The sequence below is a fragment of the Oreochromis niloticus genome, linkage group LG3, assembly GCF_001858045.2.
Source record: "Oreochromis niloticus isolate F11D_XX linkage group LG3, O_niloticus_UMD_NMBU, whole genome shotgun sequence".
NCBI lineage: Eukaryota > Metazoa > Chordata > Actinopteri > Cichliformes > Cichlidae > Oreochromis > Oreochromis niloticus.
This window is the reverse complement of record NC_031967.2, coordinates 65,787,917-65,813,365: the sequence shown is the minus strand read 5'-3', so window position 1 is coordinate 65,813,365 and position 25,449 is coordinate 65,787,917. Positions and strand designations below refer to the sequence as shown.

The following is a 25,449-nucleotide window of genomic DNA, read 5'->3' as shown; positions in this document are numbered from 1 at the left end:
CGTTGCCCTGTACCTGTGACATGTGCAATGACAATAAAGTTGAATTCTATTCTATTCTATTTCTTTCTGGCCTGCAAGGGGATGATGTTCACCTGCAGGCCCAGAATTGTCCTGATCACACACAAAAAATAAGAGAAGAGACATCACAGGTTGTGTACAGCATGAGGGTTAATAAATAAAACACTACTCATATCTCTCTCTTTCTTCTCTTGCTCTCGGCGAAGGCGGTCACACTTTTCTCCTCTCCTCCTCCTCCTCTCCCTTAGCTTCCCTGCTTAGCCTCTTGTGTCCTTGTCTAGTCTCGTGTTTTTGTATTACTTTTCCCTGGAACACTCTCTCACAGTCTGTTCTCTAAAACCTAAAAGAGGAATTATGGATTTGATCAACTGGTCCCTGAATGCAGTTGACACCCTTTTCTCAACGAGAAGTCTGGGCTCGGGTGAGCCTGAGAGCTGAAGATATCGACCTATTTGGAACCATGATAACAGGGTTCTTCCTAATCGGAGCTGGCTTGGCCCTGACTTATCAAAGAATTAAGAAAGCAGAACCTGTAGTTCAAACCCCCACAAAGCTGCCCGCTGGGATTGAAACAATGGGACGAGGCGTGAGTTCTCAAAATGGGCTCATCAAGTCCAGCACTGATAAGATCTTGGAGAAGCTTACGGCTGCCGTGAATACTCAGAACAAAACCTCTGAGTACAAACTGATTACATCTGGAGGGGCTCGCTCGGAATAACACCTCTGAGCGTAAATTGGATCACATCTTGGAGAAGCTCACTGCGGTCGTGAGTTCTCAGAATGACAACATCACGGAGCGTAAGTTTGATAACATCATAGAAAGCTCACGGCTCTCCAACGGGAGATTGAGAGACCAGTGTTGGACTGTTAGAACAGCTTTGAAATTCATATGAGTTGTTCGCACTAAAGTAAAAACCACCATCATTTCATGCGGATACCCCTTCGGCGCCAGCTGCGGTCTCAAGGCTGGAGCTGAGCAACAACACCCTGATAACGACTGTGTTGAGACTGTTCCCCCCATTCTACGTAAGGTCACCTGGGTTGGCTGGAAGACTGTTTACTTAGCCTGGCAGGGCGAAGGACACTGTCTCAGCTGAACTCTGGACACGCACACACATACATATACACTGATATGCACACACTCATCCCCCCTCCCCCCTCCAAACGCCTTCGACGCTTATTCCCTTCCGATGCTGACGGTGGATCATGGAGACCAGCACATAGGCTGCAGGCCCGGATGTACTGTCTACATTGGCTGTCTCTCACCCTTTACCCATCCCTGTTGCTTGTCATGTGTTCTTTGGTGTATTAAGAGTTTTTTCATGTGCTATGTGCAGAGGTGTTTTTTTCTGTTCTCAAACTGATCTCCCTGTTGGAGCTCAGTCTGGGGGAGTTGTTTTTTTCTCCTTATCTTTCCTCATGTTGTGCTTTTTCCATGTTATACCTCTCTGACCTGTCTTCCCCATGTGATGTTTGTGTACACTGAAAAAAATATGTTGTTGGATTTACTTAATTTAATAGTGGACATTTGTTGCACACAGATGTTTTGCTTTGGCAACAACTTAAACAATCGTGTTAAATTAACACAATTTATTCATGTTCAATAAACCTGTGCAATTTGTGTTGATAAAATGTGACTTAAACATGTTTTGATGAAGTAATTTGAGCTCTTGGAATATTTTAATCCTTTAAAATTTTCTCACTTTATCCCAACACGATTCAGTAACTTTTACCCAATACTACTTGGTCACTTAGATACTACATGTTATCTTCAAATAACATTTTGCTATTATATTCTAGTATCAAATACACAATTTTCAAATGCAGGCCTTATAACACAGATTGTATTGTTCTCTTCCAAGATGGTTGCTGGCATCCACCAGTAACCTTTCAAAATAAAATGCCTAATTTCACTACATTGACAGTAGGTAAAGAATTAAACTGACATTATTCCTCTACTGAATCTATATAAATCAACAGTTAAATAATGTCAGTTTTTCCGTTTTCTCTGGAATGAATCACAGCAAAGAAATTAGACTGTTTCTTTTGAAAAATGTTACAGGTAACCATCTTGTGGAAGAACAATACAAAACATTCTATTTAAGGCCTCTGACGTCAAGATTCAGTTAAACAACAATTATAACTAAACAATTTGACATAATGTTAGTTTCCATTAACATTAAATTAGGTTACGGAATTGTCAAACACCTTCCTATTAACATTACCCATTTTACCCCAATAACTAAAGAAATTAGCACTTGCAGGTCAAAACCTTTATTCAAGAGATGCAAAAATAACATTGATACAGTGACTGTCAAAAATTACAGCACTGATCATACTGTGACATCTTAGTTCAAAACAGCACACTTAGAAATATTCAACGTTCTTTACTTCAACTGAATGAAACTAAAAATAGCATTTCACGCGACCCATATGGGATATTTAGACTGTATAACTGTTCACGCTACATCTCTTCACTAGTAAAAGAAAGAAAAAATACAAAGAGAAATTGAAAAATGGTGCCAAACAGACAACTTGTACAGAGCAAAAGGAAAAAACAAACAACAACAACAACAAAAAAACCCCACAAAAAAAATCCCGGCCCGGTCCTCATGGCAGTTGCAGAGTATATAAAAATAAACCCTGCGATCTGTTCCTGGAATTGAGCTTCCAAAATGCAGCAGAACAAGTGTGAGATTTAAATGTCCTCTCACCTAGAGGTGATCACCTCACATGCATAACAGTGAGCTTTCCTTGCAGGAGCAGTTTTGTCTTAGTTGTGAGCTTTTCTTGAGAGCTGAGTTGCGTCCAACTCCATTACCATCCTTTGAATCACCTCAAAAGTGTAGCAGAGTTGTGATGGGTAACTCTTATTGAATGAATAAAAAAGGTCCAAACAGCATGGCTACTGCAAAGGTCACGTTATCCAGATCTTGAAGAACTACCATACCCTCGATGATGATGCCAACATCAGAAAAGTCATTGCCTGGCGCATCTCTGGAGATAGATGTTCACTGTGGTTTTCTCAATCTGTGCAGTGGCCTCAGTCAAGTCCTGGTTAAACACAAAACATTTCTTTAAGATCCCTTTTTAAACTCATCTTTTTTAATCTACCAGTTCTAATGCTAGAGTAATTTAAACCAATGCAAGCAACATAGTAAATAGCTATAGCCAAAGAGTGGCCGCCATGCTGCCATTCATGGTCTAACAGTTTCTAAGAGAGAGTGAAAAACATAATAATTTCAAATGCTTTACATTAGTTTTTGTTAGAAAGACAGTGGCCCATCAGAAATCCAGGTTATGTCACGCAGAAGATGTTAGAAGTTAGACTTTCAGCCCCACAATTTGGTTAGGTGTTGGTCAGTTGGTCTTTTTTTTTTCCAACAAAAGCTAATGTAAATATTGGTGGGATTTTCCTTTGTTCACTAAAATGACAAATATAAAGTTTTTTCACACTGATGTGACCCCTAATACAGGGGTGGGGCCTCAAGGGCCGGCGGCCGAGTTCACTACCAGGCCTCATGTGAACTTCAAATTATTAAAGAGGACTACTGGTCTTAACCAGTCCAATGAGGATCAAGTGGATAACTAAATGCATTTTTAAATGTTGCAAAGCCACAATCTACTCATAAAACACTCACCATGAACTCCTGCACCAAGATGTTGCAATTGTCTTTCACACAGATGCGGAGCACTTTGATGAGGGACTCCCTTCGAGCATTAATGTCATCCTTAAGTATTATAACAAAGAAAACAGAATTGTGAACTTTTCAGTAGCACAGAAGAAAATGATGCCAGACAAAAACTCTTGACTTTTTAAACCAGTCAACATGCAACACCAGCATCTACAAAGCATTATCAAAAGTTCCTGTTTGACATCAACTTTATGGATGTATAGTTTCCAGAACATATATGTTTAAAAAAGATAGTTTTTTTTTCTCAGTGGGGCAGTAAATGCATGATGAAAATTATGGCATCCTTTCAGTGGAATCAGTACTCACAGGTAATAGTTGACTGTTTCAATGGATGCAGTACAAAAATCTTTTACTGACCTAATGCAATACATATACACTTTGTAGTTAAAGAATTTTAAAGTTCTTACTGTCATCATGGCAGCTACATCCTTTAGCTTTGTGGCCTGTTCCCCCGATCACTTTGCAAACACTCTCAGCAGACTGTCAGAGAGAAACTCAGCTCCGTCAGAAACCTTGACTGTAAAGGCATGGTTGGGATGCACTGTAATGTTGCATTTTATCTGAAATGACATAAAATTATTTTGAAATAACAGCAGGCACTGTGCTTGGTTAAACAGTAATGTTTTGTTGAATAAAACCTGTGTTTCCAGATCTTATGGGATTAAAAAAAATCCGAAGATGTTTGTTTCTGATTTGCAACCCAACAACCCACAAGTTACAACCTCATTTTAGTTCAAGTGTGCATTAATTTGAGTCCAGTAATCACCTTTCTGACAATACATACAGGTATAAGTTAAACCTATGGCAGATTTTGGATTTCTCAGTTGTATTTATAGGGTGGTCTGTTTGAGTATGCATGCACCTAATAATTTAAAAAAAAATCTATTATAATTAAATTACAGAAACCTTAAGCAAAAATAGAATATACTTTCTCACCATAACACCTTGAACCCACAGTCCATCAGCTGACTCCTGGTGAAATGCAGAATAGAGGTCATCTCTCTATGTGCAGCAAAAAAACAAAAGAACAGCAGGTCAGGGCAGGAGGGGTAGGGATGTAAGTTAGCATAATGCCGCTGATGATGTTATCTAAAGCTGTTCAATGTCCAAAATCTCACTAACACCACGAAGCAGTAAATACACAATGTAACTGAAGAAGAAGTTGGCAAATCTAGTCACAAAGAAAACCAAATTATGTTATGAGCGCCTCGTAATTAGGTTTAATGTGATATCATGGCTCTTGTGCCAAAGACAAGTTCAAATGAAAAAGCGCCAATTCTTTGACAACAGATAAAACAGCAAATAAGCTAACGGCTCTTTTTTAGCATGTTACATGGCGACACTCTAGACGTTTAACTATATTTGACTGAAATATGGTAAATATTAATTAAAAAAAAATCAAGACATACCAAAAAAGGTAGAGTTGACTGCTCGACTTGACAGAGCTGGATGCCTTTTTTAAACCACGATCCAAAGCCCGCGAGATGAAATCACACGTGGTTTCACGAGATTTAACGTTGCTATATTATTGACTTACTTCAACTGAACATGATATGAACAATTGAATACACCCTTTCTGCATATCATGTAGTTTTTACACTATATAGTTACATTTAACCTTAAAACATGAGGCAATTGTGTTAAATTCATGCAAGATGCTTGCATGAATCCAAGAGATGGCCAGTCCCCTTTATTCAGTGTAATGTATGTATGGTCGGAAGGGTAAGACGGCACTGGCACGGCTGGCAGCCTTAACCCAATTTCCCTCAGGATGAATAAAGTATGATCAATCAATCAATCAATCAATCAATATGAACATGATGTGTAACTTGATTTATTCTTGTATCTCCATTAATTTTCATTAACTCCCGCTTTGTCCACGATTATTATGAGAACAATTCTCCTGTATGACCCGCAATAAATCCTGGGATATGGTGGGCCACGAAGGATACACCCGACGCATCCTTCAAATCTGGGGAAAAATAGGACACATTTGGAGGATGCTTCAAATTTGGACATCCTCTGTCGCGTCGCTGTGATGTAATTGCCTACAAATGTGGCCATTAAATCCCTGAATTTGGAGACAGCCTTAGACTCAGTCTGAGCAGTCAAATGGCATATGTTTAAAACCAGCACATGAAGGTGGCCCTCTTTCGCTCTTAATGTGGAGTCTCGCCTCCTTCCAGGAAGCTCTCCAGGTGTGGAGTGGAGCTTGTTGTTGGTGTTTGAAGAAACTGTAAGTTTGCTTTGTTTCCTCCTTTAACAGTTTGTCTTTAGGAGCTTTACTGTTTGTTCAGCTCATGTTTGAGTTCTTCACACAACAAACTGTGTGTTTGTGTTTCCGGAAACAAAATGGTCGTCTCACACAGCAATGTGCTGCTGTTTCCTGTTGGTCCTCTCAAAACAAAATGACAGTAATATTAGTTGGCAAGTGTTTGATTGCAGTCATGTTATTGAGTTGATATTTCCTTGATGGATCATTGAATCCACTTGATGAAAGGATCTCACTCAGATCCGTGTTGGCCCCAGTGTTTAGTTTCATTGACACACTCCCTCAGACTCTTCACACACACTGATTTGCTGACAAAAACAGACTCCTGTGTGCTTTCCTGGCTTCTTTCACACACTGAGGGAGATCTACAGACCTTGTGCTCAGTCCTCTTTGTTTTTGGAGCCAAACTCTGACAGAGTTAGGAACAAAACTTTCTTCAGCATGTGACCTGTCCTGTTAGACTCAGTCTGACCAGTCACACCACATATTTCTACACCAGAACATGAAGATGTGGCTCGCACACACACACACACACACACACACACACACACACACACACACACACAGACACAGGCGAAGGAAACAGCAGTATTAAAAACTGCTTCACTGTCTAAAAATATATGAGCTGAATGTTTCTTTCAGGATGTAAACACTTTATTTATACTCCATTACAGTCCTGCATTCAGAGTTTTACTTCTGTTATATTAGTACTCTGCTCTGAGCTGGATTAAATTCATTTAATCAGAGTCCAGGAATCAGACTTAACACACTGAATGTGTCCTGAGCTCGGCCACTGTTCCACAGTAACTGCTGTCAGAGTAACTGAATTAGCTTAGCTAGCAGAACAGCTAGCAGTTAGAGTATGAACTCTGTGTAAGAAGTCAGCTTTGTCCTGGACATTGTTACTGACATAAAGCTACTCTCTGCCATTTCTACAGTCATGTTTGACCTGCTGCTTTGTAGGAGTACAGTAATGGAGGATTTGGAGGCTGGACTCGGCTCTGTGACACTTTCTATAGTGAACTGATGAAAGCTGTGCCTCAGATGGATGTTAGTCCAACACATCAGCCACGACCTCTGCAGCTCTCAGTTGATGTGCACTTGAATAATTTAGTTAGTTAGTTAGTTTCCTCTGCAGGTGAAGGTAGAAAGTGTGTGTGAGCTGATGTGAATTGAGCAGCATGGATCAGTGTGAGGACAGAGAGGAGGGAGTCCCTCCCTCTAAAAGCACTCTGTGTGGGGAACATGAGAGCCAGACCAAAGCTCAGAGGTGAGATGACCATCTCTAACTGTCCATGACTCTTCTCCATGTCACAGCTCAGCACTCACATCACTGCTCCATCATTATTCACTGGAACCCACCTGGACCTCCACCCAGCTCTGTGTCCTTAAAGAGTGACCGGTCTAAAGATGCAATTATTAATTTTAAAGTCCATCAGGACTCTGCTGCAGAGAGGTGAGCTGTTAGTAAGATTAACTGATGTCAGTTTGGTGCGGGGCTGGACTGGGACAAAAAAATCGGCCCGGGCATTTTGACTAGAGACCGGCCCACCAGGTATTATAGGAAAAACCATAAATCCTTTGAATGAAAACAAACGCTGTCACAGTGATGTATGCTGTCTTGTTGGTATATATGTATCAGTCTAATAAACTTAAACCTACACCATCCTCCCTGTAAGCGCCAGACGTCTGCTTTATACTGTTATTTACGATTGAGTTCATGTTTGATTTATAATTCATAGATTCATTACATAAGTCATCTTTTCAGGATTAATAAATGTGAAAATATATGTGTTTACATAAAGTAATATTAAGTTACTGTTTGGGGATTGGAACCTAAAGGGGGTACCTCTCACTTTAAGTATGTAAGTGCAATAGTAGCATGAAACCCTGTGTGAGAGGGAAGGGGAGGAGCATGGACAGAGAGGTTAGGAGTCTCACGGTTTTCAGACCGTGTGCACAGGTAGTTCTGGATTACTGCTATTTTTTGGAACTTTCATGCTTTTTAGGAAGGAGTTCATTGTTACATCCTCAGTTTGTAATAAATAAACAGTCTTCAAATCATAATGCAACTGGAAGCATTTCTTTTGGAAACCAGGAACACGCGTCAGCCATAGACTCCTTTTTTGAACTTGGTTTATTGGAAATTACCCTACATTTTAGTCAGAAAACCTTCTTGCTCCTTTTTTGGGAAAAGGAATACTGAAAAGGATCACATTTAACAACGAATGGCCGTGCACGGTGGATGGAAGGTAATAGCCTACTTGGAGGAAGAATCACGGTAAGCAGTGAAAACAAGCTTTGCTACTGTGGAAATTTGTCATAATGCATGAGGGTGATGAAGAACTAGTGTGTGGAAAAAGAGAATCAAAAATGACAGAAAAGGCTGTTGAGGAAAAGCTGCACAGGTTGACCCAGTCTAGAAAGGCTAAGCTAGGTCACCTAACTAGCTAAGCTAATCAGCTCGAATGGCTAATGGAAGATGATGCTAACGTGAATGCTGTTAAGCAGAAATTGCGTTTGGACTACCAAGATTCATTTGGAGACCTGTGTAAGATGAATGATAGTTTGAGACTATTAATGCATGAGGAAGAATTTGAAAAGGACCAAAGTTCTTGGTATGAACCTAATGCTAGTCGTATTCGTGGATTTATGCAACATGTGGAAACGTGGGTTAAAGCAGCTGAGGAGCGCACAGAACAAGCTAGACAGTGTGATGCAGACATCCAGCCTTCCGACAGTGTTTCTGTGATGTCCGCTGCATTAAGCAGTAAAAGCAGGAGGCGCAGGTCAGCCGTTGGGAGCCAAGTGTCCACTGCTTCTTCAGTACGCCTCAAAGCTGAAATGGAGAGAGCCACATTGCTCGCACAAGCAACAGCTCTCAAACAAAAACAAGAGCTTGAACGACAGGAAGCTGAGTTGAAAGCAAAAAGAGAGCAGCTAGATCTGCAAACTGCTATTGCCGCCTCTGATGCTAAATTAAAGGTATTAGAGAATTTTGAAAATGAGCGCTCGTCACATGTGAGTCCTGCATACCCAACGACTATTGATTCTGGATTCATACCATTACCTGTGAGTCAAACTCCAGTCACCAACACAGAAAATGGATATGGGGAATTCATGCCTTTACAAAATCACCCTATTGGTACACAGCAGTCTAGAGTGGATTTTGCAGCAGATGAGCAAGCAGTTGAAACACTCTGTACTGTCATGATGCGTCAGAATAATATAACGGAGCTGATGGTGAAACAACAAAAAATGATGACGTTGCCACCTTTAGACATCCCTACCTTCAGTGGTGATCCTCTAGATGACAATACATTTGTAAGCGCCTTTGAGCACGGAGTAGAGTCTCGCACTGAAAGTCCTAAGGACCGCCTCTGCTTCTTAGAGCAGTTCACTAATGGACAGCCGAAAAAGCTAAAAAAGAGCTGCCTTCATATGAAGCCAGATTTAGGCTATCACAAGGCTAAACAGATCCTTAAAGAGCATTTTGGAAATGACTACAAAATTGCTGTAGCCTACATGAACAAGGTCTCAAACTGGGCACCTATCAAGCCAGAAGATGCAGAAGCTTTAAATGCTTTTTCACTCTTTCTGACAGCTTGCTGTAACACCATGGCTGAAGTGAGTTACATGGAGGAACTTGATAATTTCGCAAGCTTGAAAGCCATTGTAGCAAAACTTCCATACAAGTTACGTGAAAGGTGGAGAACTGTTGTGTGTGGTATGCAAGAGCGAGGCGACAGAAGAGTCAAGTTCAAGGATTTGGTGGAGTTTATTAATAAACAAGCCAAAATTGCACTTCACCCTGTTTTTGGTGACATAAAGGATAGCAACACTGCTAAACCATTCACCATTAAACAAAACAATAACAAGGATCAGAAAAGGGTTGTAATGAAGAAGTCATTCACCACAAGTGCCATACCATTGGACAATCAGGAGAAAGACACAAAGCCAATGGAAAACACAGATTATGTGAAACCCACTCCACAGGCATGTCTGTTCTGTAACGGTGGGCACATCATAGACCTGTGTAGTAAGTTTAAGGGCAAGCCACACAACAAAAAGTTGGAATTTTTGAAAGGCAAAGGACTGTGTTTTAGCTGTTTGAAGCAAGGTCACATGAGCAAACTTTGTAAGAAAAAGGTGAGCTGTGAGGTATGTTCTCTTGCTCATCATACATTGTTGCATATCAAGAAAAGGGACACAGATGCTGACACAGAGAAGAAAACTAAGAACAGTGAAAGTCAAACAATCTTAAGTGCCTTTGTCTGTGCAGAGTCTGAGGACTGTGGGCCAACTGGGGCCGGGGAAGATGACTGCACACTTGCAATAGTTCCTGTACAGGTCAAAGCCAAAAACGGAAGTGTAGTAGTGCAGACTTACGCCTTCTTGGACCCTGGAAGCTCTGCCACATTCTGTACAGAGACATTAATGGACAAATTGAAGATCACTGGAAGGAAAACTGACATACTACTGAAAACTATGAATGAAGAGAAACCTGTCTGTACTCATGTAGTGTCAGGCTTGGAGGTCAGTAGTTTATCTGGTGACGACTTTATTGATCTGCCAGATGTCTTCACACAAAGGACAATACCTGTAGGAAAAGAAAACATACCCCTACAGAAGGATCTCGAAAAGTGGCCTTATCTTAAAGAAGTAAAACTGCCTCGAATTGAGACTGACATTGGATTGCTTATCGGCGCAAATGTACCTAAAGCAATGGAGCCATGGGAGATTGTAAACAGTGTAGGTAATGGACCGTATGCTGTAAGAACCAAGCTAGGTTGGACTGTGAATGGACCTTTGAGAGAAACTGGCTGTCATGCAGACAAGAGAAATGCAGCCAAGGCTATTGCAAACCGCATATCAGTGAGCCGTTTAGAGAACCTGTGGCTTCAACAGTTCATGGTGGATTTTCCAGAGGGAGGAAAACATGATGAAGTGGAAATGTCAAGAGAGGACCATCAGTTTATGGACATGGTCATGGAATCTGCAAAACTGATGGATGGCCACTATACAATATGTTTACCTCTGAAGAACAGATTGGTCAACATGCCAAATAATCGCTCAGTCGCTGAACAACGAGCACGTAACTTGAGGCTTAAATTTCTCAGGAATGACTGCTTCCAACAAGAGTGCACAGCCTTCATGGAAGACCTTCTTAAAAAGGGCTATGCAGTACAACTGTCAAATGATGAACTGGCGCACAAAGAAGGAAAAGTGTGGTATATATCCCATCACGCCGTGTACCACCCTGTGAAGCAGAAATTAAGAGTTGTGTTCGACTGTGCAGCATCCTACCAGGGCACATCCCTGAACGATCAACTTCTTCAGGGTCCAGATTTGACCAGCAGTCTCATTGGTGTTGTCATACGATTTAGACAGGAACCTGTTGCAATTATGGCAGACGTTGAAGCAATGTTTCACCAGGTGAAGGTGCCCGACGGTGACTCTGACTTACTCAGTTTCCTCTGGTGGACAGGTGGCGACTGCAATCAAGCTTTGACTGAGCACAAGATGACTGTGCATTTGTTTGGGGCCACATCCTCACCCAGTTGCGCCAATTTCGCTTTGAGGAAGTGTGCTGAAGACCAGAGTAGGCAGTTCAGAGCTGAAGTTGTTCAAACAGTCTTGCAGAACTTTTACGTTGATGACTGTCTCAAGTCTGTCGCTACGGAGGAGGGAGCTATATCAATGTGTCAAGATCTAATGAAAATCTGTGCCAACGGAGGCTTCCGTCTCAACAAGTGGGTGAGCAACCGAAGGAAGGTGCTTGACTCCATCCCAACGTCTGAACTGGCAGCAGAAATGAAAACCCTGGACCAGGATCATGGCAAACTTCCACTTGAGAGGGCCCTTGGTCTCAATTGGTGTGTTGAGTCAGACACATTCAGATTTAAGATCAACATCAAAGATCGCCCATTCACAAGAAGAGGACTTCTTTCTGTCATTGGATCTGTGTATGACCCATTAGGCATTTTGGCGCCAGTGGTCTTGCCAGCAAAGATTATCCTGCAGGAATTGTGCAGATTGAAGATCGGGTGGGATGACGACTTACCTGAGCACATAAAGAGGCGGTGGACTGACTGGTTAACCAGCCTTCCCGCTTTGGAACACTAATCAGTTGCAAGATGTTTCAAGCCCAAAGATTTTGGAAATTATGTATTTGCACAACTACATCACTTTGCAGACGCAAGTGAGGAAGCATATGGCTCAGTCAGCTACCTACTCATGCGTAACACGACCAATGAGACACAATGTGCATTTATGATGGGCAAGTCCAGAGTGGCGCCTCTCAGGCCTCCTACCATACCCCATCTGGAATTGACTGCTGCTACAGTAGCCATTAGGATGGATAGTGTCCTGAGAAGAGAGCTACAACTGAACCTTGCAGAATCAGTGTTTTGAACAGACAGTACGGTGGTGCTCCATTATCTCCGGAATGAGACCACGCGTTTTCGTACGTTTGTGGCAAACAGAGTTGCAGCTATCCTGAAAGGATCTGATGTGGAACAATGGAAACACATCAGCACAGACAAGAATCCTGCTGACTGCGCCTCAAGAGGACAAAGAGTAGATGAATTTATGAAGAACAGAACCTGGGTGTCTGGGCCAGATTTTCTTCGCAGTCCAGTAGAGTTTTGGCCTAACACTCCACTGAATTGTTCGGAAATCACTTCTGGTGATCCTGAGATCAAGAGAGCCACAGTAAACAAGATAGAGGTGGAAGAAAATGTTGCTCCATTCAAGAGACTGATACATTACTTCTCATCATGGACAAAGTTGAAAAGAGCGTTGGCGTAGTTCCTGAAACTTAAAGCCTTACTTTGGAGGCTCTGTCAAAAACGTAAAGAGCTATGCGTAATGTTAAGGTTCAAAAATTGGAGAAAAGGAGTACGAAGGGCTCACAAGCAAATAACAACTCTGGTCCAGAGGATGTGATCAAAGCGAAGATTTATTGATTACACGCGTGGAGTCCGAAGCTGGGCAAAGTCAGCAATCGAACTGAACTCACGATGATTAAACAAAGGTTTTATATGGGTACAATAACAAAGCCCCCTCTTTTGCAAACATAGACAAAGTACAGCTTACATCACTTAAACCACAAAATGTTCCTGCTAACTTTAACATAGTTTAAAGAACATTACGTCTCATCTCCATCCCGGTGTCGCCCCACGTACGCTTCCTTATCTTCCCGTAGATCAGGTATACTTCCTGTAAGCATCTGACAATCTGCCGGCACAATTTGCAATTGCAGCAAAAACACATCTTGACTTCTTACCTACCAAAATAGATCTGTTATGGTGTGTGTGTGTGTATGTGAGTGTGTGTGTATGTGTGGGTGCCTGCCGTGTAGGCTATGTATGTGTCATGACCCCGTCTGCACCTTTGCTAACCTCACACTGCTCGTCTTAGCCAGACATCAGGGCTGCGCACCTACACAGCTGAACTCTGTGTGATTTCTAGGGTAAATGTCACACTCGAACCATGAAGGAAACTTACTCAAACTGAACTGAAACTTAAAACTTACTCAACAGATATAAGGTATAAATGATAAAAACTTAAATCTTAACTCTAAAGAATATAAGTAATAAAAGATAAAAAATCACTCCAGGCGTATGTAAGCAGGTGTGTTGCCATTCCTTTCAGAGCTCCTGTCCTCCTCACCGTGTATTGGCTGATCCTTAACGCCTGCCAAGAGTTTCTGACCTTCACTTGACCAGGAGCCACAGCTCTTTAATAAGCTCAAATGCAATCATGTGTAAAAGATTAAAATCATTTTCATAACACAGGTTTTTCCTTCTCAGATCTGCTAATATGTTTGCTCATCTCCATTACAGTTTGATCATTGAAAATTACACTGATCAGCATACTATGTGGAAGTTACAGATTACACAATGACAAAAGCATTTTGTCAGACCCCTCAGTAACCAGTGTGGAGAAAAGCTTAGACAATGATCGACAGCTGATGCAAAGTCAGATTGACAATTTCAGGACAAGCTTTAAGCCTACACAAATTTCAGTGGAAGACCTGAATCAAGCAGAGCTCGATATAATCAGATTTGCCAAAAGGAGAAATTCTCGGAAGAAGTTTCAGCTCTACACAAGGGACAAAGTGTGAAGCGCAATAGCCACTTATACAAACTGAACCCTGTACTACAGGAAGATCTGTTGAAAGTTGGTGGAAGACTAAGCTGGGCAGCTATGCCGGAAATCGCTAAGCAGCCTGTTATCTTGTCTAGAGACTTTCACATTTCTGACTTAGTCCTCCAACAGATACATGAAGAAACTGGCCATGGAGGGCACAATCACATGCTCTCTGAATTGCGACAGAAGTTTTGGATCCCAAGTGCCAACACAGCCATTAGAAAGATCATCGCAAAGTGTGTGAAATGTCGTCGCTTGCATGGGAGAGTTGGGAAACAACTGATGGCTGATCTTGTGTTGCCAGATGATCCACCCTTCACCCGGGTTGGTGTAGACTACTTCGGCCCATTTGAAGTAAGACGTGGAAGAACCATCTTAAAAAGATACGGTGTCATATTCACTTGTTTAGCGGTTCGTGCAGTGCACATAGAGCTGGCCTCATCATTAGACGCAGATTCATGCATAAATGCAATCTGGCGCTTCATAGCACGGAGAAAACAAGTGAAGGAGATTCGCTCAGATAATGGGACGAATTTTGTTGCTGCCAATCTTGAGCTGAAGGAAGCAATTGCTGACTGGAACACCTCACCATTTCAGCATCTATTTCAACAGCATGGAATTATGTGCACATTTAACCCTCCCACTGCTTCACATCATGGTGGAGCATGGGAGAGGTTGATAAGATCAATACAAAAAGTGTTGAATTCTACTGTGAGAGAACAAGTTCTGGAAGAAGAATGCCTTCATACAGTCTTATGTGAGGCAGAGTCGATCATCAACAGCCGACCAATCACCAGGGCATCAAGCGACCCAAATGATTTGGAGGCTCTGACACCTAATCATCTTTTGTTGTTGAAAACAAAACCTTCATTGCCTCCAGGATTGTTTGACCAGAATGACCTCTACTCACGACGTAGATGGAAACAGGTGCAATATATGTCCAATCTATTTTGGAAGAGATGGGCTAAAGAATACCTACCTCAGCTTCAGGAATGTCAGCGGTGGGCCACAGCATCAAGAAACTTTGCAGAAGGAGATGTCGTTCTTCTTGTGGACGACTGTGCACCACGAAACTCATGGATTATGGGAAAGATCATCAAAACAGTTCCAGACAAGAAGGGTCTCGTTCGCCGAGTCCGGATTAAGACAAAGATTAATGTTTTGGACAGACCCATCACCAAGATTTGTCTGCTTGTGGAATCTGAATGGGCTAGTGGTAAAGACTAAGCCCCTACGATGAGCCATGTGCTAGCAACCTCTGGCTCTTTCCTTCTTTCTCTCTTTCCTTCTTTTCTTTCTTATTCTTTTTCATCTGTTCTTTTGGAAATGGACAGAAACCAGCCTTAATATACTTTGCAAAGCTGATTGGCAAAGTATTGGACAATTCATTTGTCTATAAATAACATTTTGTCATGTGTTTGAACATTGGATATGTCTAAACGAGGTTCATATTAAGTTTGTAAAGTTAAAAATGTGGTAATTGTTCTAAGGCAATACATTATTAGAACAATTAGGGGCCGGTAATGTAAGCGCCAGACGTCTGCTTTATACTGTTATTTACGATTGAGTTCATGTTTGTTTTATAATTCATAGATTCATTACATAAGTCATCTTTTTAGGATTAATAAATGTGAAAATATATGTGTTTACATAAAGTAATATTAAGTTACTGTTTGGGGATTGGAACCTAAAGGGGGTACCTCTCACTTTAAGTATGTAAGTGCAATAGTAGCATGAAACCCTGTGTGAGAGGGAAGGGGAGGAGCATGGACAGAGAGGTTAGGAGTCTCACGGTTTTCTGACCGAGTGCACAGGTAGTTCTGGATTACTGCTATTTTTTGGAACTTTCATGCTTTTTAGGAAGGAGTTCATTGTTACATCCTCAATTTGTAATAAATAAACAGTCTTCAAATCATAATGCAACTGGAAGCATTTCTTTTGGAAACCAGGAACACGCGTCAGCCATAGACTCCTTTTTTGAACTTGGTTTATTGGAAATTACCCTACACTCCCTATTCTGGTATTCTAAACAGTACCCGAAAGTAGACTGCTTGGTCGAGTTAACCTCCTGAACTATCTACAACACATGGTGAAAACCTGAAATTAAGACAGAGAAGACTAGAGGTGAGACATGATCATTACTGATTACTGATGACAGATTTAGATATATTTTCATAAACCATTCATTTGCCACATCAATAAACACCATGGCAGGGCAAAATATTTTTTCTAACATGGCAACCTTTAAAAAGTGAAAGGAGACAGAAAGACAGGTGAGAAAGAAAAACTTAATGGACTTTTTGATGGCATTTTACACACAGTACTGGTACAGTATCTAGAAAATGTGGGAAAATACTGGCATCATATACAGTACTTAGCTACTTCTGAAGAAATTATGATGGGACCCTAAAAAAATTACCGTGTACAATAATGGATTTCTATACATTTTACATCAGATTAAAAGGTTTGTTGTAAGATTCGGATAATTATTTGTTAAAAGTGAGACAATTTGAATAAGAATAAGAAATAAAAGTATTTCTTTGTGCCCCCCTTTCCCAGTTAATGCCCTTCATGGCCTCCTGGCAAAACTTTCCTAGACCCGCCCCTGCACAGTTACCAGCTGTCAGCTACTTAGAAAAGGATCCTGGTGTTATTTGTCTCACAGAAACAGTTCACAACTTCCCCACCTGTACTAGAAATTAATATTAAATAAATTCTATCAACAGCTGATCAAGCTTAAATGTGCTGCTGTTGTTTAGCGCGACATCCGCTGGTTTCCTCTTTCTGGCGCAAAGTGGGCGATAAACAAACAAGACAGAAAAGCCGATCAGCTGATGGTTGGAAACTCTAATAACTAACCTTATAAATAAAATAAGAACAAAACAAGTTCAACATCAAAAATATCATAGCACCCGCCCAGCAGTATATAAACTTCGTCATGCTAGCTAGTACGCAGTACCAGTTATTGTAACTGACTGTAAAAAGCATAACGGAAATAAACTCCACCTAAACTTAGTTTATATCTGACCCAGATAGACTGCAGGTCATAACTTCTTACCTGAAGTTCAGCTCACCCTCTCGGGTCTCTGCTCCTCCTGCCTTTCCGTCATCCACCTGCCAGCATGTTGCGTGAGCCTCGCTGTCTCGTATCTCTATATACTGAACTGTATATAGCAGAGATGACAATAAAGTTTACTTTGACTTTGTAAGTAATCAGTTACTTCTGTAAAGTAATCAAAATGAAATAAACCAAGCCAATCTGTACATAAACTGACTGGAAAACATTGAAGGATATAAGCAGAATTTATATTTTTTTTATCAACAGTCAGTAAATTATTTTGCTAATAAAGGAATGTGTTCACAGAGAGAGGAAGAGGAAGAGGAGTGGTGTTTGTGAGGAGGAGCAGCTGTCCAGCTGTGCTTTGTGTCAGGACGTCCTGAAGGATCCAGTCTCTACCAGCTGTGGACACTGGTTCTGCAGACAGTGCATCTGCTCATACTGGGACCAGTCTGCTTCATCAGGAGACTCCTCCTGTCCCCAGTGTGGAGAAAGATCCAGAAGCAGAGCTGGACTGCAGACAGCCAGTCAGAGCAGCTGTGTACAAAGTAAGACTGAACATCTGTCTGCTGATGGACTCATTTCTGAAAACTCGACTTCTTGTTGTTGTTCAGACATTGAAGAGTTTTCTTTCTGTTTTTCTTTCAGCAGATGTTGGTCTGCAGGAGGTTTTAGATGAACATAAGATCAGTCTGAGGAGGAGATGTGAACGTGTGACTGAAGGAAGTGATGAAACAGGAAGTAGAACCCTCCTCAACAGGATCTACACTGAGCTCTACATCACAGAGGGACAGAGTGAAGAGGTTCATACCCAACATGAGGTGAGGCAGCTGGAGACAGCTTCCAAGATGGACGCCCTCCATGACGCTCCAATCAGGTGCCAGGACATCTTTAAAGCCTTCCCTGACCAACAGAGACCCATCAGAGTGGTTCTGACCAACGGCGTGGCTGGTGTTGGAAAAACCTTCTCAGTGCAGAAGTTCACTCTGGACTGGGCAGAGGGCTTGGAGAACCAACATGTCAGTGTGGTGGTTCTGCTTTCATTCAGGGAGCTGAACCTGATCAGAGATGAGCAGTACAGTCTTCTGGAGCTGCTCCATGTTTTCCATCCAACATTACAGAAGGTCACAGCAGAGAAGCTGGCTGTCTCTCTGCTTTTGTTCATCTTTGACGGCCTGGATGAAAGCAGACTTTCATTGGATTTCACCAACAGGAAGCTGCTGTCTGATGTCACACAGAAGTCATCAGTCAGCCAGCTGCTGACAAACCTCATCCAGGGGAATCTGCTTCCCTCGGCTCTCATCTGGATAACTTCCCGACCTGCAGCAGCCAATCAGATCCCTCCTACATGTGTTGACAGGCTAACAGAAGTACGAGGCTTCACTGACGCCCAGAAGGAGGAGTACTTCAGGAGGAGATTCAGTGATGAAGAGCTGTCCAGCAGAATCATCTCCCACATGAAGACATCCAGGAGCCTCCACATCATGTGTAGTATCCCAGTCTTCTGCTGGATCACTGCTACAGTTCTGGAGCACATGTTGACTACAGAGCAGAGAGGAGAGCTGCCCAAGACCCTGACTGACATGTACTCACACTTCCTGCTGGTTCAGACAAAGAGGAAGAAGAACAAGTACCATGAGGGACATGAGACGAGTCCACAGGAGCTGACGGAGGCTGACAGGGAAGTTCTTCTGAAGCTGGGGAGGCTGGCGTTTGAACATCTGGAGAAAGGAAACATCATGTTCTACCAAGAAGACCTGGAGCAGTGTGGTCTGGATGTGACAGAGGCCTCGGTGTACTCAGGAGTTTGTACAGAGATCTTCAAAAGAGAGTGTGTGATCTTCCAGAAACCAGTCTACTGCTTTGTTCATCTGAGCATTCAGGAGTTTCTGGCTGCTGTCTACACTGTAAAAACGATAACTAGTAATTGTTGATTTGAGTAAAGTTTTCAAATTAAACTGACTTAGAAATAAAACTTTCCATTTACAACCTAAAATAGCTTGTCTGCCCAACAAATTTCTTCCATTGTTGTCCTAACTAAGATTTTCTAGCGAGCATAACAAAGATTATCAACTTTTGAGTAGATTTTTTGAGTCGAGTTGGGAACCGGTGGGAAACCCCGTAGGTGACTGGCACACGTCGTGGTCTGAATAAGTTTGAACTAGACCAAACGAGCCTGAGCAGACTGTGTGATAGTGGTTTGTCGATGTGTTCTGAACTGAAAACCTGCTAAGAAAATTTGAACAAACGTGGCCAAAGTTGGATGAAAATTACAATTTTTCGACCATTACGGATTTTACCTGGTCTGAAGTTGGAGTGTATTATTTGACCATTTTTTGGACAGGTGCGGGAGCTGCCGGCCATTTGCCCTAGCAGGTAAGCTAACGACATCTGTTATTAGGATTTTCTACAAGCGCTAGGCTGCATCCTCCTGAGGACCCAGGAGGGTGGAACGAGTAAAGCACTGAAAAAAAGCCAAACAATAACATATTTAAGTCATCTAAGGGACTTATATATCATGTTTAAGCTAGCGAAGGACCGCGCGGGGGGGTTGAAAATGATATGCCAGGAATTCGCTGTTCTCGCTGCTCTAGCGAGCCTTGAATCCCCAGCTAGCTATCAAAGCTGGTGGTAACAGACGTCTCCGGAAACGTAGAAGCATTTTTGCAAAAATGTGTTGTCTTAATAAACTGAGGAGATATTTGAAATTTACACAGCTACATTCTCGCCTGAAAATATCTTAAAAGTTTACTTTGTGACCCAGAAAGAGTAATAAGAGTAATATTAAAACTAAGTGGCTGCCGCCATTGTTTGAAACTAGAATCGGCTGGGCCTCGCGATGAATTCTGGCATAGGGTGGGCCACGAAGGATACACCTGACCCATCCTTCAAAGCTGTGGAAAGTATTGTATTGTTTTGAGAGCCTTTTTGTTGGTGGAGTATTGATTTTATGTACAATTCCACGGGTAGACGCGATCTGTACGGTCCGACTTTGCACATGCGCAGTAAGGATCGGGGAGTCCGATCCGTAACTTTTTTTTCTCGTTTTTTTTCTCTACATTATATTGAAATGTTTCATTATTGCAAACATTTTCTCTCAGGCGGAGAGAGGTCGTGGAGTGTCAGCCTATGGTATCTGAGGTCCAGGAGAGATGACCTGCGCTGTTTTCCTCTGAGGAGGTAAGACTGTCCTAATTTATTTATAATTTAATTATTATTCTAATTGGGCATGATTTATACTTATATTGAAGTAGTACGGTATTTGCTGGGGTAATGCATTGGCCAACTTTATTATCTTGTGCTACCACTCCAGTCAAGGCCCTTGCCAGTGTTATATTGAAATCCTTACCCTGAACATTTCTGCCAGTACAAGAAAAGAGTCCCCATGCTAAATCGAAATTGTGAAACAGAAAGGCAATCTCATAATTTTGACTTAGCATGTATTTTTTTTCTTTTTGTGCTAGAAATAGGACTTCTATAGTCTGAGATTGTTAGGCAAAGAATACTAAGGCAGGTCACAGAATCTGATTGGTCACAGATTTTGGTGCAACTTAGAACATAATATGTATTTTCATATTGATACTGGGTTTTGTGGGGGGTGTTTCTATTCCTGTGCAAAAGACGTATTCATGAGAGATTTTTGAAGTAGGTTTTGCTGTTGATGACACAGTCAGGCATATAACATGGTGCAGACTGTCCAAGACAGCTACCCAGGAATTTTCTGTGCTGAATAAATGACAATATTTTGGTGAATGTATTGTTTAGATATCTGAAAATTTCATCGGATCACAAGCAAAGACCTCCTGGGGACCTTCAATGCATCCCTTGACAAAGTTGTGCCTGGCCTGCTGAAACTGTACTGGTCTAAGAAGGGAGCTCTTGGTGAGGAGATGGAAGACCTCCTGGATAAACTTGATGAACAGGTGAGTGAAGTGCTCCTTTATCTGACATTTTTAGAAGACAGTATACTTTTCTCTTAACAGAAACTGAAAAAGATGTTGGCTTCAAACAAAACGCATCAGTGGATATGTCAGTAAAAATGAATGTCATGAGTCATTGCTTTGTTCTTATTTGGCAGTATTTTATTTAATTTGTAAAATGAAAGTAAAATTGTTAACATGGTGTTGTTGTTGTTTTTTTTGGGGGGGGGGGGGGGGGGGGGGGGGGGGGGGGGGGGGGGGGTTGTACGTTTTGCGTGTTGCTGGGTCTGACCTGTGCTTTACTTTCATTACTATGAGAGTTCTGATTTTGCATTGTGTATAGTACACCATGTTACTTCACTAATTGAAATTCTTGTTTTCCACTGAACACTCTTTAGACATCCAACACTGTGTCCAACGGGCACTGAGAGGCCTGCCCATTTTCCTCAAGAGAAGATGCAACAGAGGTTTTCCTGAAGTGCTTAGTAAGTACAAAAAAGTAATGCAAGTAAAACTAATTGCTATGAGATGTTTTTAGAGGATGAGTTTATCCAAAATGGAAATGTACACTTCCTCAGTGCAGTCCAGATAATTTTATAGTGGGGATTGCAGTTGTCATAACTCTCACTCCTTTTTTTCTGCTGAGCAGCTGCTGGGCATTGTTAGTGGTTGTTCCATAGCAGAAAATATTTTTGTACAAAACTCACAAGGTGGCATTAATTAAAAGAAAATAAGCTTTTTCTTCTTAAAACCTCCATGGGTCAAACGACCAGCATGCTATAGAGGTTAAAGTTAAAATCTTTAGAAATTTGTTTTGTCTTTAGTTTTTCTTAGCTTTCAATAATTCATATTTTACTTTTCTTCAGGACACTGACATTTTGGAACCAGTGTTGAACGGTGCATCAGTTGCCATCCTCACCATCCTACAAGATGACGATGCTGATACGTCTGTGCGAGAACATGCAGTTGTGTTGGAAGGGGACATTGTGCTACATAACATTCCAGATCTCTCTACTGCCCTGGCACACCTCTTTGGCCTTCTGTATGCCCTCAACATTGATTATCCAAAGCAGATGAGTTTTACCTTTGAAGCAATTCAGGCCATCTTATTTTGGCCTGGTCGGACAATATGAAGGTGAAGTGGATAAATCATTATTCGAAATGTAAATTTTAGTCAGATGAATCTGTATTGTTGAGAATATATGGTGAAAATTTGTCTTGTAGTATTTTAAAAGATTTGTTATAGTGTTAGTTTCCTCTTCATTGATGGTAACATTTCTAATAACTTTTAACTTCCATAGTTCATCATAGTAAGCCTGTGTGAAATGTCAATGTCTGGGTACATAGGCAATCGTTTGTGGCACTACCCTATTTAATGTGCAATAGTTATGTTCAGCTTTTACAAGACGTTGAGGGTGTGTGTGCGTGAATTATTAAGTTGCTGGACACTTTTCTTTTTTGGTTCTGGCCTCTGGAATTTTAACGTTTCTGCTGGGGTGCTCAAAGCACCCAAAAGAAACTGGCAACATGTTTTTGTTTGTTTGTTATTTCTTTTCTTTCTTTCTTTTTGTTTTTTTTTAACAGAAATTCACCCTACTACCCATGACATTCTGAAATGTACTGAAAAGACTGTTGAACAAAATAAATAAGCTTTTAGATAACATTGAATTGTGCTTTGTTTTATTCTATATCTATTTATTAAGTGTTTTTTTCAAGTATAATAACAACATACATTTTCCTTTGTTTATATAGGTAAATTTTCAACTCACTGGAGTAAGAATTGCATGATTACTCAACAAGAATATCTGTGTTTGGTGAAGGCAGAAATACATGGCATTGAAACCAGAATTTCTTCGTTAGACTTCCAGGATTATCCTAATTAGGTGAACAAGAAGATCCAAGTTGGCAGAACTTGTAAATCTTAGTTAAGTCAACAACAGTTGGCAAAAGTTGAGAAAACTCAAAAATCTCTTGCATCATGTTGCCTTGAAATTTTACGTTTTCTCAACATTTTCTTTTTTACAGTGTACATGTTCCACTGTCACACCCATGCAAAGAAAAAGGTGCTGGAAGATTTTCTTGGGAACTTTCTAGAAGAATACAAAAACAGGCACTCAAACACATCTTTTTTTAAAGAATATTTTCAAGTCCTATAACTTCCCATCACTGGATGTCTTTTTGACTAAAGTCATGGAGAAATCCCTCCAGAGTAAAAATGGCCACCTGGACCCGTTTGTTCGCTTCCTTCACGGCCTCTCTCTGGACTCCAACCAGAGACTCTTTGGAGGTCTGCTGAGTCAGACACATACCACTCCAGAAACCATCCAGAAAATCATCAAAAACCTGAAGAAGATGAACAGTGATAAAATCTCTCCTGACAGAAGCATCAACATCTTCCACTGTCTGATGGAGATGAACGACCTCTCATTATTTCAGGAGATCCAAGAGTTCCTGAATCAGAGGAGAAACTCTCTGAGATCCAGTGCTCAGCTCTGGCCTTCATGCTGCAGATGTCAGAGGAGGTTCTGGATGAGTTGGACCTGCTGAAGTACAACACATCATGGCAGGGACGACTGAGACTGATTCCAGCTGTGAGGAACTGCAGAAAGGCTCGGTGAGTCCAGATGTGATCATTAACATCATTAATTAGTGTAGGTTAGTAGTTTAGTTCTTCAGATATACACAGTGCTAAATGACTCTCATTGATTTTAATTTCTCAAATAAAATTATATTTTCTATTGATCAGGAAATGTGTGTGTGCACTTATGCTGATCATGCATTAGTAGTCATACGTGTGTGTTGTACATGCAGTACCTGTGTCATGAGTGATATGTGGAAGGGCAATCTTGGGCAGTCAGTGTGGGGGTTGGTGTAGAACTTGACCTGCAGTTGTTGTGGACGCAGCAACTGGATTGAAGGTAGAGAGTTTGGAATATTTTGACAACCTGCTCAGCTCTCTGTGGTTTCCACACCACTGCCTTTTCCCGCTGGGGGTACTGGAGAACCACACCAGCTATCTGCTTCTGCTGGGAGTTCAGGAGATCCACCAGCGGCTTCCACGCCGTTGCCTGCAGTGCCACCACCTGCTTTAGTTGATTTCAAAAAGGCATTTGATAGTGTCCATCAAGATTCCTTCTGGAACATTGTGCCGTCATATGGCATGCCTGAACAGGTGACTGAGCAAGACTCATAACTGCTCTTCTGCAGGGAACAGGAAAGTGTACTGGGCCTGGCCAAACACCAGCCATCCCCACATGAGGAACAGATACAGATTCAGGGACAAGCTGGGTTCTGGCTGCCTTTAACCTGGGAGCTGGTGTAGGCGCAGGAGCTAGCAACACCAACAACACTCTCTTGAGATGAATCTTGAAAAGTTTCATGCTGAATAGGCACAGGAGTGGTTTCAAAAGAAATAAAATCAAAAGCTTTTCTCTGGAGATTCAGGCTCTGTAGAGTAGACAACCTCAGAAAAAACTAATTTGGACACAGAATAATAATTTCTGACACTCTAAACCCAGGCACAATGTACATTTCAAATTCATTTAATTTTAAATATGTTTATATTGTCTATTCTGTAAAATAGTCAGATGTCAATTCTTATTAATGTACAGAATTCACCTGCTTGCTGCTACTACTGCACATTCACCCAATGTATATATTATATATATATATAATGTTCTTCCTCTACCCCCCCATTTTTGCACATGTCGAGGAGCGTGTCAGGATACATTTCACTGTGTGTTATACTTGTATAACTATGCATGTGACAAATAAAAAACCTTGAACCTTGAACCTTGAATAGTTCCTAGGGGAGGCCACAGTCCTTAAAGGTATCATCAAAGGGTCTAGTCTGTAAATGTCCCAGGGGTAACAATGATCCCTTTATCAGAGACCCTAAGTTACAGTTTGAACTCACTGAAACTGGACTTAAACTGAAAATATCAGCTTTATTTGCTGAGTAGAAAAAAAGTAATTATAAAACAATATACAGTGGTCCCTTGCTTTTTTTCTTTTAAACAGTGCATTGTGTTCTGTGTCCTGGTTGGCTGTTGAACATTGTCAAATAATCTCCTATGTGCCATCTCCTGTACAGTACAAGAATGCATTCAGCTTGTCAAATTTACATAAATCTTTGATCGCTAGCAGTGCGACTCTGAAGTACCGTACTGTATGTTTGTAAGTTTTCTCCCCAACAAACACAATAATGTCGACGAAGCATTTTGCACCATCAAAGGCACCTTCGGTAGCACCCGAAAGGCAGAAGAAGATGCTAACCATCACACAAAGTTGGACCTCTGGACAGGCTAAAGGAAGGTAGAAGTATTTTCCGGA

The 25,449-nt window shown here is 41.3% G+C and overlaps 2 long non-coding RNA genes across 2 annotated transcripts; one reads left to right on the top strand and one right to left on the bottom strand.

Annotated features, from left to right (window-relative positions):
- Positions 1-2,910: 2,910 nt before the first annotated feature.
- On the bottom strand, positions 2,911-4,259 carry LOC112841759 (uncharacterized). Its single transcript, XR_003219275.1, has 3 exons — positions 4,121-4,259; positions 3,660-3,749; positions 2,911-3,072 (listed from the first exon to the last, which is right to left on the bottom strand). It is a non-coding gene; the product is annotated as an uncharacterized LOC112841759 (long non-coding RNA).
- Positions 4,260-19,102: 14,843 nt separating this feature from the next.
- On the top strand, positions 19,103-22,353 carry LOC102075507 (uncharacterized). Its single transcript, XR_002059818.2, has 5 exons — positions 19,103-19,573; positions 20,299-20,377; positions 20,963-21,120; positions 21,516-21,602; positions 21,984-22,353. It is a non-coding gene; the product is annotated as an uncharacterized LOC102075507 (long non-coding RNA).
- The last annotated feature ends 3,096 nt before the right edge of the window (positions 22,354-25,449 follow it).